Genomic DNA, 15,618 nt, shown 5'->3' with positions numbered 1-15,618 from the left:
AGCAATTGACTGTCCAACATTCCTTTGCGAGCAAGATGAAATATCACAGCAGTCATCCTGCTGCAAAGTGGATAACTCAGGTCTTGGCAGCTGCGGTGGTGTTAAACGTGTGTCCGGTATCCACCGTTAATTCACAGGGAATTAGAGAATTGATTGAGGTACTGTGTCCCCGGTACCAAATACCATCTAGGTTCCATTTCTCTAGGCAGGCATACCGAGAATGTACACAGACGTCAGAAAAAGAGTCACCAGTGTCCTAAAAAATGCAGTTGTACCCAATGTCCACTTAACCACGGACATGTGGACAAGTGGAGCAGGGCAGACTCAGGATTATATGACTGTGACAGCCCACTGGGTAGATGTATTGCCTCCCGCAGCAAGAACAGCAGCGGCGGCACCAGTAGCAGCATCTCGCAAATGCCAACTCGTTCCTAGGCAGGCTACGCTTTGTATCACCGCTTTCCATAAGATGCACGCAGCTGACAACCTCTTACGGGAACTGAGGAACATCATCGCAGAATGGCTTACCCCAATTGGACTCTCCTGGGGATTTGTGACATCGGACAACGCCAGCAATATTGTGCGTGCATTACATGTGGGCAAATTCCAGCACGTCCCATGTTTTGCACATACATTGAATTTGGTGGTGCAGAATTTTTTAGAAAACAATAGGGGCGTGCAAGAGATGCTGTCGGTGGCCCGAAGAATTGCGGGCCACTTTCGGCATTCAGCCACCGCGTGCCGAAGACTGGAGCACCGGCAAACACTCCTGAACCTGCCCCGCCATCATCTGAAGCAAGAGGTGGTAACGAGGTGGTTTTTAACCCTCTATATGCTGCAGAGGATGGAGGAGCAGCAAAAGGCCATTCAAGCCTATACAACTGCCTACGATATAGGCAAAAGAGGGGGAATGCACCTGACTCAAGCGCAGTGGAGAATGATTTCAACGTTGTGCAAGGTTCTGCAACTTTTTGAACTTGCCACACGTGAAGTCAGTTCAGAACCTGCCAGCCTGAGTCAGGTCATTCCCCTCATCAGGCTTTTGCAGGAGAAGCTGGAGAGATTGAAGGAGGAGCTAAAACGGAGCGATTCCGCTAGGCATGTTGGACTTGTGGACGGAGCCCTTAATTCGCTTAACCAGGATTCACGGGTGGTCAATCTGTTGAAATCAGAGCACTACATTTTGGCCACCGTGCTCGATCCTAGGTTTAAAGCTTACGTTGTATCTCTCTTTCCAGCAGACACAAGTCTGCAGAGGTGCAAAGACCTGCTGGTGAGACACTTGTCAAGTCAAGCGGAATGTGACCCGTCAACAGCTCCTCCTTCACATTCTCCCACAACTGGGGCTGCGAGGAAAAGGCTAAGAATTCCGAGCCCACCCGCTGGCGGTGATGCAGGGCAGTCTGGAGCGAGTGCTGACATCTGGTCCGGACTGAAGGACCTGTCAACGATTACTGACATGTCGTCTACTGTCACTGCATATGATTCTGTCACCATTGAAAGAATGGTGGTCGATTATATGAGTGACCGCATCCAAGTAGGCACGTCAGACAGTCCGTACGTATACTAGCAGGAAAAAGAGGCAATTTGGAGGCCCTTGCACAAACTGGCTGTATTTTACCTAAGTTGCCCCCCCTCCAGTGTGTACTCCGAAAGAGTGTTTAGTGCAGCCACTCACCTTGTCAGCAATCGGCGTATGAGGTTACTTCCAGAAAATGTGGAGAAGATGATGTTCATCAAAATGAACTATAATCAATTCCTCCGTGGAGACATTCACCAGCAATTGCCTCCAGAAAGTACACAGGGACCTGAGATGGTGGATTCCAGTGGGGACGAATTAATAATCTGTGAGGATGGGGATGTACACAGTGAAAGGGGTGAGGAATCGGACGATGAGGAGGAGGTAGACATCTTGCCTCTGTAGAGCCAGTTTGTGCAAGGAGAGATTGATTGCTTCTTTTTTGGTGGGGGCCCAAACCAACCAGTCATTTCAGCCACAGTCGTGTGGCAGATCCTGTCGCTGAAATGATGGGTTTATTAAAGTGTGCATGTCCTGTTTATTCAACATAAGGGTGGGTGGGAGGGCCCAAGGACAATTCCATCATGCACCTCTTTTTTCTTTAATTTATCTTTGCATCATGTGATGTTTGGGGCCAATTTTTTTAAGTGCCATCCTGCCTGACACTGCAGTGCCACTCCTAGGTGGGCCAGGTGTTTGTGCCGCCCACTTGGGTCGCTTAGCTTAGTCATCCAGCGACCTCGGTGCAAATTTTAGGACTAAAAATAATACTGTGAGTTGTGAGGTGTTCAGAATAGACTGAAAATGAGTGGAAATTATGGTTATTGAGGTTAATAATACTATGGGATCAAAATTACCCCCAAATTCTATGATTTAAGCTGTTTTTGAGGGTTTTTGAAAAAAAAACACCCGAATCCAAAACACACCCGAATCCGACAAAAAATTTTCAGGGAGGTTTTGCCAAAACGCGTCCAAATCCAAAACACGGCCGCGGAACCGAATCCAAAACCAAAACACAAAGCCTAAAAAAAATGTCTGGTGCACATCTCTAATATATATATATATATATATATATATATATATATATATATATATATATATATTTATAGAGAGAGAAAAGCTGGCGGCACTCCACGGATTTTCAAAGAAAAGACAGCTACACAAGCTTGATTGTCAACGTTTCAGGTGCTGTTTAATCACACCTTTCGACGAAAGGTGTGATTAAACAGCACCTGAAACGTTGACAATCAAGCTTGTGTAGCTGTCTTTTCTTTGAAAATCCGTGGAGTGCCGCCAGCTTTTCTCTCTCTGTATTTGCTCCGTTTGGACCGTGGAGGGCACCCAGGTATTTAAACATTTGTTTGGAGTGCCGGTCATATTTGGAACTATATATATTTATATATATGTATATATTTATATATACATACATACAGTGGTCGAAGTGGAAATTTTGATGTGGGGGTATGGAAAAGTGAAGGTTGCAGTTATGCGCTTGCCTCCAGAAAAGGGGGCGTGGTCACTCAAATGGGGGCATGTCCTTCAGTGTAGTAGCACCCCTAATACTATCAAGTACTGGTGCTCATTTCACCTTATACCACACAGTATGAGCCGGAATTCACATTACAGCACACAGTATAAGCTAAAATTCACATTACAGCACACGGTATGAGCCGAAATTCGCATTACAGCACACGGTATGAGACGAAATTCACATTACAGCACACGGTATGAGCCGAAATTCACATTATACCACACAGTATGATCACAATTCAGGAAAACACAAGATTTTTCCCCAGCGCACAGTACAGAATATATAATGAGAAGAACTGAGAACTACAAATATTCCACTTCCTTCAATCTCTTGTTTTATTTGGATAATTCAAAAGAAATGTAATTTCCAGCTAAAAACCATATGACAATTTTAGATGTGTGACTGCCTATTACCGGTAAACAAGAACACCACAAAGACAAACATAAAACATATAAAACGGGGGAAAATGATGAATAAATATTCACTATGCCCCACAGTACTTTAGTGATCTCAAGTACATAAGTTGAATACGGATAGTCCTAAATAGACTGGATGCGCTGATCTGCGACTTACTCCCTCTATAATAATAAAGTCAGTGACTGCAGATATTATTCCATAGAGAGTCCTTATAGAGGAACACACTCCCGGTAGTATATGACGTGTTAACAGCAGCGGTAATCCTCCCAGTCCGTAAGGCGCGTCCCTACAATCACTTAATCTATGCTGAATAAAAAGGATCCTTTCTTGATAAGGAATTACCTTGTGCAAATGTCCCACAACTGCTCTCTCAAAGGGAAGAAGGCTCCCTGGCTGTTAGGTCCTCAGCGCTGATGAGCGGGGCCTGGAGTCCACCGGCGAAAGTCCCGTGCACGCTGCTTGTAGCGCTACTCAGCATTGCTCGGGATCGATGTTCTCTGGAATCGACGTGTTTCGCCTGCGGGAGGCTTCGTCAGGAATGCAGAGTAATCGCTCCGTCTCCCCTCATCAGTTATATAGGACATCCAGCTGTACCTTCCTTTTCCTGTATGCGTTCCAAGTACGTTCCAGCCAGGTCTTCCTTTTCCTGTATGCGTTCCAAGTGCGTTCCACTATGTTATACACTTCCTGATCCAAACGGATATATTCCTGCTTTATTTTTAATCGGCTATTGCCCAATCAATATATACAATCTCAATAAAGGAGAAACAGTCTAAAACCACCACCACAAACATAAAACAGTGCTCCTAACACTCTAATGGCTACCAACCTAAACCAATATTGATCACTACAGTACAATATTTTAAGGTGCGGTATTTAAAGTGCAATATTTAAAGGTGCAGTATTTACAGGAACAGTATTTAAAAAGGGAGGTGTTGTTTATCCACACGATAGGGATACTAGACTATGAACAAATTATTCCATATACTTCATTTATTTATTCATCCAATTTATCATTTAAAACTGTCACCTATATCCTAAAAAAACGGTATATTCTTAATAAAAACATATACTCTCAATATAAATATACTAAGTATACTAAAAAACCTGTATGAACTTCTATTTAAAATATATTCAAACAATCCAATACCTAATACCTCTACCTAATTCCTATTCATAAAAAAGGCATTAAGTCAAAATCGATGTTCAGTCCCCTAGGTGTGAGAGTACCTAGTTGATATATCAATTTCGTTTCTTCTCTAATCACATATTCCTCCATGCGACCCCCTCTCCATGGTGCTGAAACCTTCTTTAAACCTACAAACTGTAGCCCATACGGATTGCCTTGATGTTTCTCTGAGAAATGGGCAGATACACTATGATCCTTCTTCCTATTTTTTATCTTGCACAGATGTTCCTGTACCCTTCCGTGCAACTTACGCTTAGTCTGGCCTATATACTGTAGCCCACAAGGACAGGATAACAAATAAATAACACCAGTGCTATTACAATTCAGACGTTCTCTGATCTTATATTCTGCACCATTCGAAGATGATACAGCCGTTTCCACAATCTTAACTGAATTTAATCTAGTTTTTTGACAGGCCATACAAACACCACATCTGGAAAAACCCACTTTGCCCCCCTCCTTAGATCTTACTTCAGGTTTTGAATAACTCCTAACTAAAGTTGACTTGAGAGTGGGCGCTCTCCTATAGATTATATGTGGTTTCTCGGGAGTAGTCCTTTTAAAACCTCATCAGATAGTAAAATATGCCAATGTTTACGGACACTCTCTTCTATCTTATTATTTTGTGCTGAAAATGTAGTAATGAATAATACATCCTGCTTCTGATTCAAGATCTTTTTTTGTTTATATTTAAGAAGTTCTGACCGATCTACATCCTTTACCCGGTTTTTAACTTCTATTAGCTGACCTTTATCAAAATTATTTTCCTCATCAGGGCCCCGCTCATCAGCGCTGAGGACCTAACAGCCAGGGAGCCTTCTTCCCTTTGAGAGAGCAGTTGTGGGACATTTGCACAAGGTAATTCCTTATCAAGAAAGGATCCTTTTTATTCAGCATAGATTCAGTGATTATAGGGATGTGCCTTACGGACTGGGAGGATTACCGCTGCTATTAACACGTCATATACTACCGGGAGTGTGTTCCTCTATAAGGACTCTCTATGAAATAATATCTGCAGTCACTGACTTTATTATTATAGAGGGAGTAAGTCGCAGATCAGCGCATCCAGTCTATTTAGGACTATCCGTATTCAACTTATGTACTGGAGATCACTAAAGTACTGTGGGGCATAGTGAATATTTATTCATCATTTTCCCCAGTTTTATATGTTTTATGTTTGTTTTTGTGGTGTTCTTGTTTACCGGTAATTGGCAGTCACACATCTACAATTGTTATATGGTTTTTAGCTGGAAATCAAATTTCTTTTGAATTATCCAAATAAAACAAGAGATTGAAGGAAGTGGAATATTTGTAGTTCTCAGTTCTTCTCATTATATATTCTGTACTGTGCGCTGGGGAAAAATCTTGTGTTTTCGTGTGTGTATTTTAGTGGAGCAAGGTAGTAGCCCCACACCCTACAGCAGCACTATACAGTCTCAACTTATTTCTGATCTATAGCGCAGTGCCACATTTGTTTGATTTGGTGCATCTGTATACTACCAGGGCACAGCAGCTTTAGTTAAAGAATAAGTTTTAGTTTTCACATTATTATTTGTTTTATTAAATTACATTAAAACAAAATGGCCTCTAAGAGAGAGGAGAGATCGATATATTTGGATGTGTTTCCTACAAAAGGAAAGAATATACTATCTAGGGATACTCCAGCTATGGAAGAAACATTTTGTGAACTCTATCTATCACTAGAGAAACTAGAAATAAGTGAAATGAAGCAATGGTGGGAGAGTACAACTCTAACAAAATATATGGAGCATAATATGATACCGAGAGGGTTAAGAATAATCAAGAAACCCACGTTCCATTCTACGGATGAGAGCTTTATAGGTAAATGGAACAAGGCTCTGGATGAATGTTCCTACAAACTTATTAGACTCATCATAGAGGATAGAAGGGTATCCCTACGGAAAATTGAGGGAGATATTAGTAGTATAAGAAAGCGGTTAGAACCTTCGGAAAATCTGGAAGATTTCATGAAATTAGAGACCCTTACGGAAAACAAATTAAAGAGAATGGAAATGGATATAAAAGATCAAAAGAAAAGGAAGTTTATTAGGGACACTGATGATTATGAAAGGGATTATAGAAATTGGAGACTAGAAAGAATACCTAAACCGAATAATTATCAGAGGGAAGAAAGATACCGAATAAGAGATAATTACTACGATTATCCCAACAGATATGATACGCGGAATCAAAATTCTACAATAACCCAGTATAGGGAAAGAAATTATGTACCATCCTATGATCATAGAAGAGATACCCACAGGGATGATTTTGGAAAAATAGTGTCTGGGCAGAATTTGAAGGAAAAAGTATTTGATTGGAGCACACAGAACGGTGGATCTAAGATGAGGAGGGAAAGAGATGAAGAACGATATAGGAGAAGAGAAAGAGATGAAGAACGATATAGGAAAAGATCACCCTCTAATAGACGTATAGAAAATCAACGATACCCCACTAATAGAAATCTCGTGGATAGCTTTAATAAGGGAAGGAGAGATGGGGAAGAAGAATCCCTTACTTCCGCAAAGAATTTGGTGAATCGGATTAGTGATAAACTGTCCACATTTGTGCAAAGAAATGATGCAACACATGGATTAGGGTTGGAAGAAAGTGAGGAAGATGAAGCCGAGGGGTACATGGATGCTTTTTTAGAACTGGCACACAATGGAAATCAAAATATGGACCTAGGAGCTATCCCCAAAATAAAGATGAACAACAGAAAGGAGAAGGGGAAAAGGAAAGGAGGAACCCACAGTTCAAATTCAAGTGAGGAAGATGGGGGGGGGGGGGGGGCGTAAAGTCCAACAGCAACAACAAAACCAAAAGGAGAAAAGAACAAAGGAGCCGGAACAAAAAGGCATCTTCAACTTGAGTAGCCATAAACTTAGTGAAATAGAGCTGAGTATACTTAGTAAAGTATTCTGATGAAGCTAGGTGACCATGATTAGGGAAACGCGTTAAGTGTAAAAGCTGCCATCACCACCATCACCAGTGCTCCACATCACAACAGATCCAGATATGGACGTATGACAATCAATTTTGGAACACCTGCTTTGGAATTGTTCTCTGTGGGACATTTCGATTACAGCACCGATTGGAGAGACCCAGCTTGAATACAAGTGATACAGCTTGCTTGCTGTTTTCAAAAGCCTCTGGAAGCCTCCATCCTCACGGGTAACACCAGCTGTATTTAATTTCTCTTCCCCAGGGAACTTTTGTCCAGTGTTCTAGTCCGGGATCCTCAGTGGACACATATCAGCAGCATATTTGAATTTTTCTCAGCTCCATCTATGCCCTCTAACTTCATATGTATATGTGAATTTTATATTTTATTCATGTTTTAATTTATTAATTATTGTCTAGCTAATAAATTCAAGTGTTTTCAATCATCCATAGTTTTCTTAATTATTGGAAAGACAGCCAGCGCCGGCTTAAGTGCCTTTTGTTGTAAAAACTCTTTATTGGGACTGACAATCCCTTGCTGGCAGCTGTGACAGCGCATCTGGACTTGCTCTTTTCATACTTAGTAAAGGATTGAAATATGCACTTTCGAATAGACTAGACAGATTCGATACTTTTATCGATTTACATAAGTTTATTCGTAAGTTAACTTTAAAAAAAATTTTCAATAATAATGATCAGGCTACAACACAGAGAGGAGATCTGCCAGTAGATCCGTATGTACACACAGCATTGCGACAGAAATCGTCCTTTTATCCCCAATATTGTAAAAGTGCCCAGATTAAGACGTTTCAGAAGTTGGTTGAGGCTGATATTGAAAAGATTGATGCAAAAATTCCAATAAGGAGAAGTAATTTTACAAAGAAAGAAAGATTGGCCCTCCAAGTATTAAAAAATAGGGATGAAATTATCATAAAACCAACAGATAAGGGGGGCGGTATTGTTGTACAAGACTGGGAGAAATATGATCAAGAAGCCCTGAAACAACTTAAGGATGACTCGACATATCTACCTTTAAAAAAGATCCAACATTGAAATACTTGGAAGATTTGGGCGCCCTACTGAGAAAGGGAAGAGATGAAGGCATCCTTACTAAACAAGAATTCAAATTTTTAAATATAAAGAATCCCAATATCCCAATCTTTTACCACCTCCCCAAAATCCATAAGGATAATAAGGATCCCCCGGGCCGTCCAATTGTGGCAGGGGTGGGGTCTCTGACGGCGAACCTATCTGGGTATGTAGATAAATTTTTACAACCTATAGTAACAAAACAAAAGGGATATATAAAGGATACGACCCAGGTTTTAAATATATTAAAAGAGATACAATGGGAAAAAGAATTTCTCCTGGCAACTTGTGACATAAAAGCACTTTATACTTGTATTCAACACGAAATCGGCTGCCAATATGTTAGAAATAGGATTATGGAAGAGGGTAGTCTTAGACAGGAACAAATAGATTTTATTATGGATTCAATTAAGTTTATCCTTGATCATAATTTCTTTTTTTATAAAGATACCTTTTATGCACAACGTACGGGTACAGCTATGGGTACGAGATTTGCACCCTCATACGCTAATTTGTTTTTAGCAGAGTGGGAAATGATGAACATATGGCAGAATGAGAAGTATAAGGAAAAGATATATTTTTGGCGTAGATATATCGATGATAGTATTATTATATGGAGAGGAGAACGAAATGAACTTGAAAATTTTATACAAGAGATAAATAACAATAAAGTAAATTTGGAGTTCACCAGCACAATAAGTGAAGAGGCTATAAACTTTCTCGATCTTACGATCTATGTGGAAAATAATAAGTTAGAGACCAAGACATATGTAAAACCTACGGACACCAACAGTTATTTGAACGCAAGAAGTAATCACCATAAAAGGTGGATTCAAAATATTTCGGGGGGACAAATGAAACGTTTGAAGCGTAACTGTTCTAAAAAAGCAGAATTTGATGTACAGGTAGAAGAACTCATGAAAAATTTTGAGTAAAAGAATTTTGATAAAGGTCAGCTAATAGAAATTAAGAACCGGGTAAAGGATATAGATCGGTCAGAACTTCTTAAATATAAACAAAAAAAGATCTTGAATCAGAAGGAGGATGTATTATTCATTACTACATTTTCAGCACAAAATAATAAGATAGAAGAGAGTGTCCGTAAACATTGGCATATTTTACTATCCGATGAGGTTTTAAAAGGACTACTCCCCGAGAAACCACATATGATCTATAGGAGAGCGCCCACTCTCAAGTCCACTTTAGTTAGGAGTTATTCAAAACCTGAAGTAAGATCTAAGGAGGGGGGCAAAGTGGGTTTTTCCAGATGTGGTGTTTGTATGGCCTGTCAAAAAACTAGATTAAATTCAGTTAAGATTGTGGAAACGGCTGTATCATCTTCGAATGGTGCAGAATTTAAGATCAGAGAACGTCTGAATTGTAATAGCACTGGTGTTATTTATTTGTTATCCTGTCCTTGTGGGCTACAGTATATAGGCCAGACTAAGCGTAAGTTGCACGGAAGGGTACAGGAACATCTGTGCAAGATAAAAAATAGGAAGAAGGATCATAGTGTATCTGCCCATTTCTCAGAGAAACATCAAGGCAATCCGTATGGGCTACAGTTTGTAGGTTTAAAGAAGGTTTCAGCACCATGGAGAGGGGGTCGCATGGAGGAATATTTGATTAGAGAAGAAACAAAACTGATATATCAACTAGGTACTCTCACACCTAGGGGACTGAACATCGATTTTGACTTAATGCCTTTTTTATGAATAGGAATTAGGTAGAGGTATTAGGTATTGGATTGTTTGAATATATTTTAAATAGAAGTTCATACAGGTTTTTTAGTATACTTAGTATATTTATATTGAGAGTATATGTTTTTATTAAGAATATACCGTTTTTTTTAGGATATAGGTGACAGTTTTAAATGATAAATTGGATGAATAAATAAATGAAGTTTATGGAATAATTTGTTCATAGTCTAGTATCCCTATCGTGTGGATAAACAACCCCTCCCTTTTTAAATACTGTTCCTGTAAATACTGCACCTTTAAATATTGCACTTTAAATACCGCACCTTAAAATATTGTACTGTAGTGATCAATATTGGTTTAGGTTGGTAGCCATTAGAGTGTTAGGAGCACTGTTTTATGTTTGTGGTGGTAGTTTTAGACTGTTTCTCCTTTATTGAGATTGTATATATTGATTGGGCAATAGCCGATTAAAAATAAAGCAGGAATATATCCGTTTGGATCAGGAAGTGTATAACATAGTGGAATGCACTTGGAACGCATACAGGAAAAGGAAGACCTGGCTGGAACGCACTTGGAACGCATACAGGAAAAGGAAGGTACAGCTGGATGTCCTATATAACTGATGAGGGGAGACGGAGCGATTACTCTGCATTCCTGACGAAGCCTCCCGCAGGCGAAACGCGTCAATTCCAGAGAACATCGATCCCGAGCAACGCTGATTAGCGCTACAAGCAGCGTACACGGGACTTCCGCCGGTGGACTCCAGGCCCCGCTCATCAGCGCTGAGGACCTAACAGCCAGGGAGCCTTCTTCCCTTTGAGAGAGCAGTTGTGGGACATTTGCACAAGGTAATTCCTTATCAAGAAAGGATCCTTTTTATTCAGCATAGATTCAGTGATTGTAGGGACGTGCCTTACGGACTGGGAGGATTACCGCTGCTATTAACACGTCATATACTACCGGGAGTGTGTTCCTCTATAAGGACTCTCTATGGAATAATATCTGCAGTCACTGACTTTATTATTATAGAGGGAGTTAGTCGCAGATCAGCGCATCCAGTCTATTTAGGACTATCTGTATTCAACTTATGTACTGGAGATCACTAAAGTACTGTGGGGCATAGTGAATATTTATTCATCATTTTCCCCAGTTTTATATGTTTTATGTTTGTTTTTGTGGTGTTCTTGTTTACCGGTAATAGGCAGTCACACATCTACAATTGTCATATGGTTTTTAGCTGGAAATTATATTTCTTTTGAATTATCCAAATAAAACAAGAGATTGAAGGAAGTTAAATATTTGTAGTTCTCAGTTCTTCTCATTATATATTCTGTACTGTGCGCTTGGGAAAAATCTTGTGTTTTTGTGTTTGTATTTTAGTGGAGCAAGGTAGTAGCCCCACTCCCTACAGCAGCACTATACAGTCTCAACTTATTTCTGATCTATAGCGCAGTGCCACATTTGTTTGATTTGATCACAATTCAGGGACAGAGAGAGAGTGACAGCAGGTGTGACACTCTGACATGGATAACCTATTACCTTGGATTTATGGGGATATATGTGGCTATATAGGTACCATCACCCATATACTGAAGACAACCTGGGTGAGACACCTACATTTTCCCTAAAAGGAACCCTCACTTCTCACTAGCTGGCACAGTGCAGCTGAAAGAGTTAACGGCTTCCCCTTGCCTAGGTTGCTGTTTCACTGTATGACTCTTGGCTTGTAGTTGAACTGCCATTATTTGAGCTGACACACTGAGGGTGTACTCGCCAGGGAACTGTAATCCTCATGCAAGCATAATTTTTAATGAACTGTACTGTATAACAGGACTCCTTACAGGGATTACCTCTGCTTTCACCTTCTGATTTATAATTCAAATTCTGTTTCTGGGACAGCTCATGCATGCCAATATTCTTTAGTGAGTTGAACCAAGGGGGTTGGCGATCACCTTTAGGGTAATACCCGGATTATAAAGTAAAATTGTACTGCCTGCCTTTATACACCACCTCAGACCTCTCAGTAATAGACATAGCAAAGACTACCACCTAGTGGACACTTAGGAGTATTACCTTCTCAACGTACAGTGAACTGAATACTAATGCATTGTGCCAACTATCACAAAATGTGTTATAAACCTTCTATATATTTTTGTATGATCTTTTCCACTTTGAATTGCACTGTGTGATATTCCTCGCTTTGTTATCTGCCATATCAGGTTGTGTTTGACTGTTTAACCAGTTATTTCATATAGCAGTGATTATCTCCGGATGCAGTAAAAATAAACTTTTAGTCACTGTCCACATGTGTAGTGACTCTTTAGAAATTTGCTGGGGTTTTCTCTGTTCCTCTGCCTAGGGTTCCAACAGTGAGTTCTGGGCTAAAACAAGAGGCTCCAACTCAAGGGAACAGAACAGCTACCAACAATTGCAGCCGGCATCAACTTCACCGGTAATTTCCTATCTCCTGTTACACAGGGACAAAGAGAGTGACAGCAGGGACAGAGAGAGTGACAGCAGGGACAGAGAGAGTGACAGCAGGGACAGGGAGAGTGACATAAGGGACATAGGGAAGCAGGGGAACATTACCTGATCTTAGCAGCGGAGGTGCAGAAAGGACTGTGGTCGTCGACGGCGGAGGATGCAGCGGTACTAAGCTGTCCTTCATTGCTGCAGCGTTGATGTCCCTCTGACCACCACCAGTTGTGGTCAGCAGTGGTCAGCTTTCAGTGGTGGTGCAGCGTGCGGCAGTGAGCGTTGGTCAGTGGTGGGTGGCGGGCGGCTGTGATATATATATATATATATATATATAAAAAAGTATTTTACATTTATTTTATTTATTACTCCCTGTCCCCGCTGTCCAAGTGATCTGGGGGTGAGCTGCCCAGTCACTTCCCACCCAGCCCAACTGCACCCCCCCACTCCCCTTCCCTTCAGTCTGGTTGGTCCTGGGCCCCCAGTCCCAGAGGGTGCAGGTGCTGTGGGTGTTACTGTTAGGAGGGCGGAGAATGAGGAAGGAGAGGTACGAGCACTGCCCAGTGCCGCCACGTGGTCCCCAGCTCTGGCATTCCCGCTGCCTTCGGAGCTGCCACTGCTGTAGTGACACAGGCAGCTCCAATGTTGGGTCCAGCCACCGCTTCACCTTACTGCATATGGTTGATTGGACCAGCGGATCTAGTACTGGATCCGCTGTCCAATCATATCTGCCTCGCTGACAGGGGTGGGTTTCCCCTGTCAACAAGGCAATTGTATAAGGTGGCCTCCTACCAGATTTGGGAATTTCAAAGTGCACGTATAGAAGCTGCATAGATGTTCTATGTCCCCGTTGAAGCCGGCTCCAATCGTGGATACTTCGTCCTCTCCTCGTCTGGTCAGTCCGCCACCGATCTCCTCTATTAACCAACGCGTTTCGATCAGTTGATCTTTTTGAAGGCATCTTGAAAAAGATCAACTGATCGAAACGCGTTGGATAATAGAGGAGATCGGTGGCTTCTATACGTGCACTTTGAAATTCCAAAATCTGGTAGGAGGCCACCCTCATAAGTCTGGGATGTGGAATGAATATGTACCATCTTTTCTTATGATGAAGAATTTTAATGTTGGATTGCTTTTTTAATATTAAAAAAAACTTTACTTATTCGCTGGATTGAGACTCATTATATGTGGAGTAATAATCTCCGCTGTGAAATCTCTAGTTAATAATAAGAGAACTTTTATGAACTCTCTACACTAGATTGTGTTTTAATCTCTTTTTTGCATGTAACATCATTGGAAGTATATTCTATACCGTTACTGACTACAAAATATATTCTAGAGAGAGTGGGATGTGAAGAAGCTCTCTGCTTAAAGATAAGTAGAGTTAGTTTTTTCTGCCATTTATTAATTGAGGGAGCGCAGGAGAAAGGATATCTAAATTTTATTAGTGGTTTACACATATATATAAATTGGCTGTCATGTTTTGTTGAAGATTGAGCGGCACTGATATTTCGAGAAAATGATGCTTATTCTATAACAGTCTTTAGATGGAATCCCAAGGCAGCCAGCAGCTTAAGGACGCCATGTGAACGAATCAATACGTGGCTTAGTGCCAGGACATGCTGCATCTTTCCTCTGGGATAAATGCATCTGATAAGAGAGCAGGCCATTGAACACATATTTGAGTACTGTCTAGAGCATGATCGTGCATAACACGCCGATTGCTGAGGGTATATGAGAATGGCAGACTGTGTTATGTGTTATAATGCATAGTCATTGCCACTGGTATACTGTATGGAAATCATCAAGCATAAGCTGTCTGCATCTTTTATCTATACTGGTATCTGCAGTCACCATCCTTTTCATGACGCATGTATTATTTAATATCATATTAATGAATGCATGTCAGGGAATGGATTCAAATTTTCGGTGGTGAGGGTGGTGGCAATGTATGACAGAAGGCATAGCAATATAAGGAGGGCAGTAGGCATATATATCAGACATAAGCACGTGGTTGTTGTAAGGATTATTCAAACAGTTCACAAAACTACAGAGCTCCTGATTGGCTGCATATTATCTTGAAGATTATACATAGTTCATTGGCAGTAACAGTGCACATGTTGTGGAGCTGAGGTGGTCATTCCGAGTTGATCGCTCGCTAGCAGTTTTTAGCAGCCGTGCAAACGCTATGCCGCCTCCCACTGGGAGTGTATTTTAGCTTAGCAGAAGTGCGAACGAAAGGATCGCAGAGCGGCTACAAAGTTTTTTTGTGCAGTTTCAGAGTAGCTCAAAACCTACTCTGCGCTTGCGATCACCTCAGACCATTCAGTTCTGATTTGACGTCACAAACATGCCCTGCGTTCACCCAGCCACGCCTGCGTTTTTTCTGGCACGCTTGCGTTTTTCCAAACACTCCCGTCGCGCGTGCGGATTGCGTCGCATACGCATGCGCAGAAGTGCATTTTTTTGCCTCATCGCTGCACAGCGAACTAATGCAGCTAGCGATCAACTCGGAGTGACCACCTGAGTGTATTCAAGTATGGGCGATGCAGTCATGTGCAACTCAGGTGGAGGTGTATCAGTCCTCTTACTGTTTTAATTTCCTATTTTAATTGAGGAATAATAACGTTTTTTAAATATATAAAGGAGACCAGTTTTTATAATCAGAATCCTAGACAAAGGGCGCATAGCCCGAAACGCGTTGGAGAGACCACGGAGATTGAGGAGAGAGACG

Source organism: Pseudophryne corroboree, chromosome 11 (genome assembly GCF_028390025.1).
Source record: "Pseudophryne corroboree isolate aPseCor3 chromosome 11, aPseCor3.hap2, whole genome shotgun sequence".
NCBI classification, from domain to species: domain Eukaryota; kingdom Metazoa; phylum Chordata; class Amphibia; order Anura; family Myobatrachidae; genus Pseudophryne; species Pseudophryne corroboree.
The sequence above is the reverse complement of the archived record's forward strand: the minus strand, read 5'-3'. Positions refer to the sequence as shown.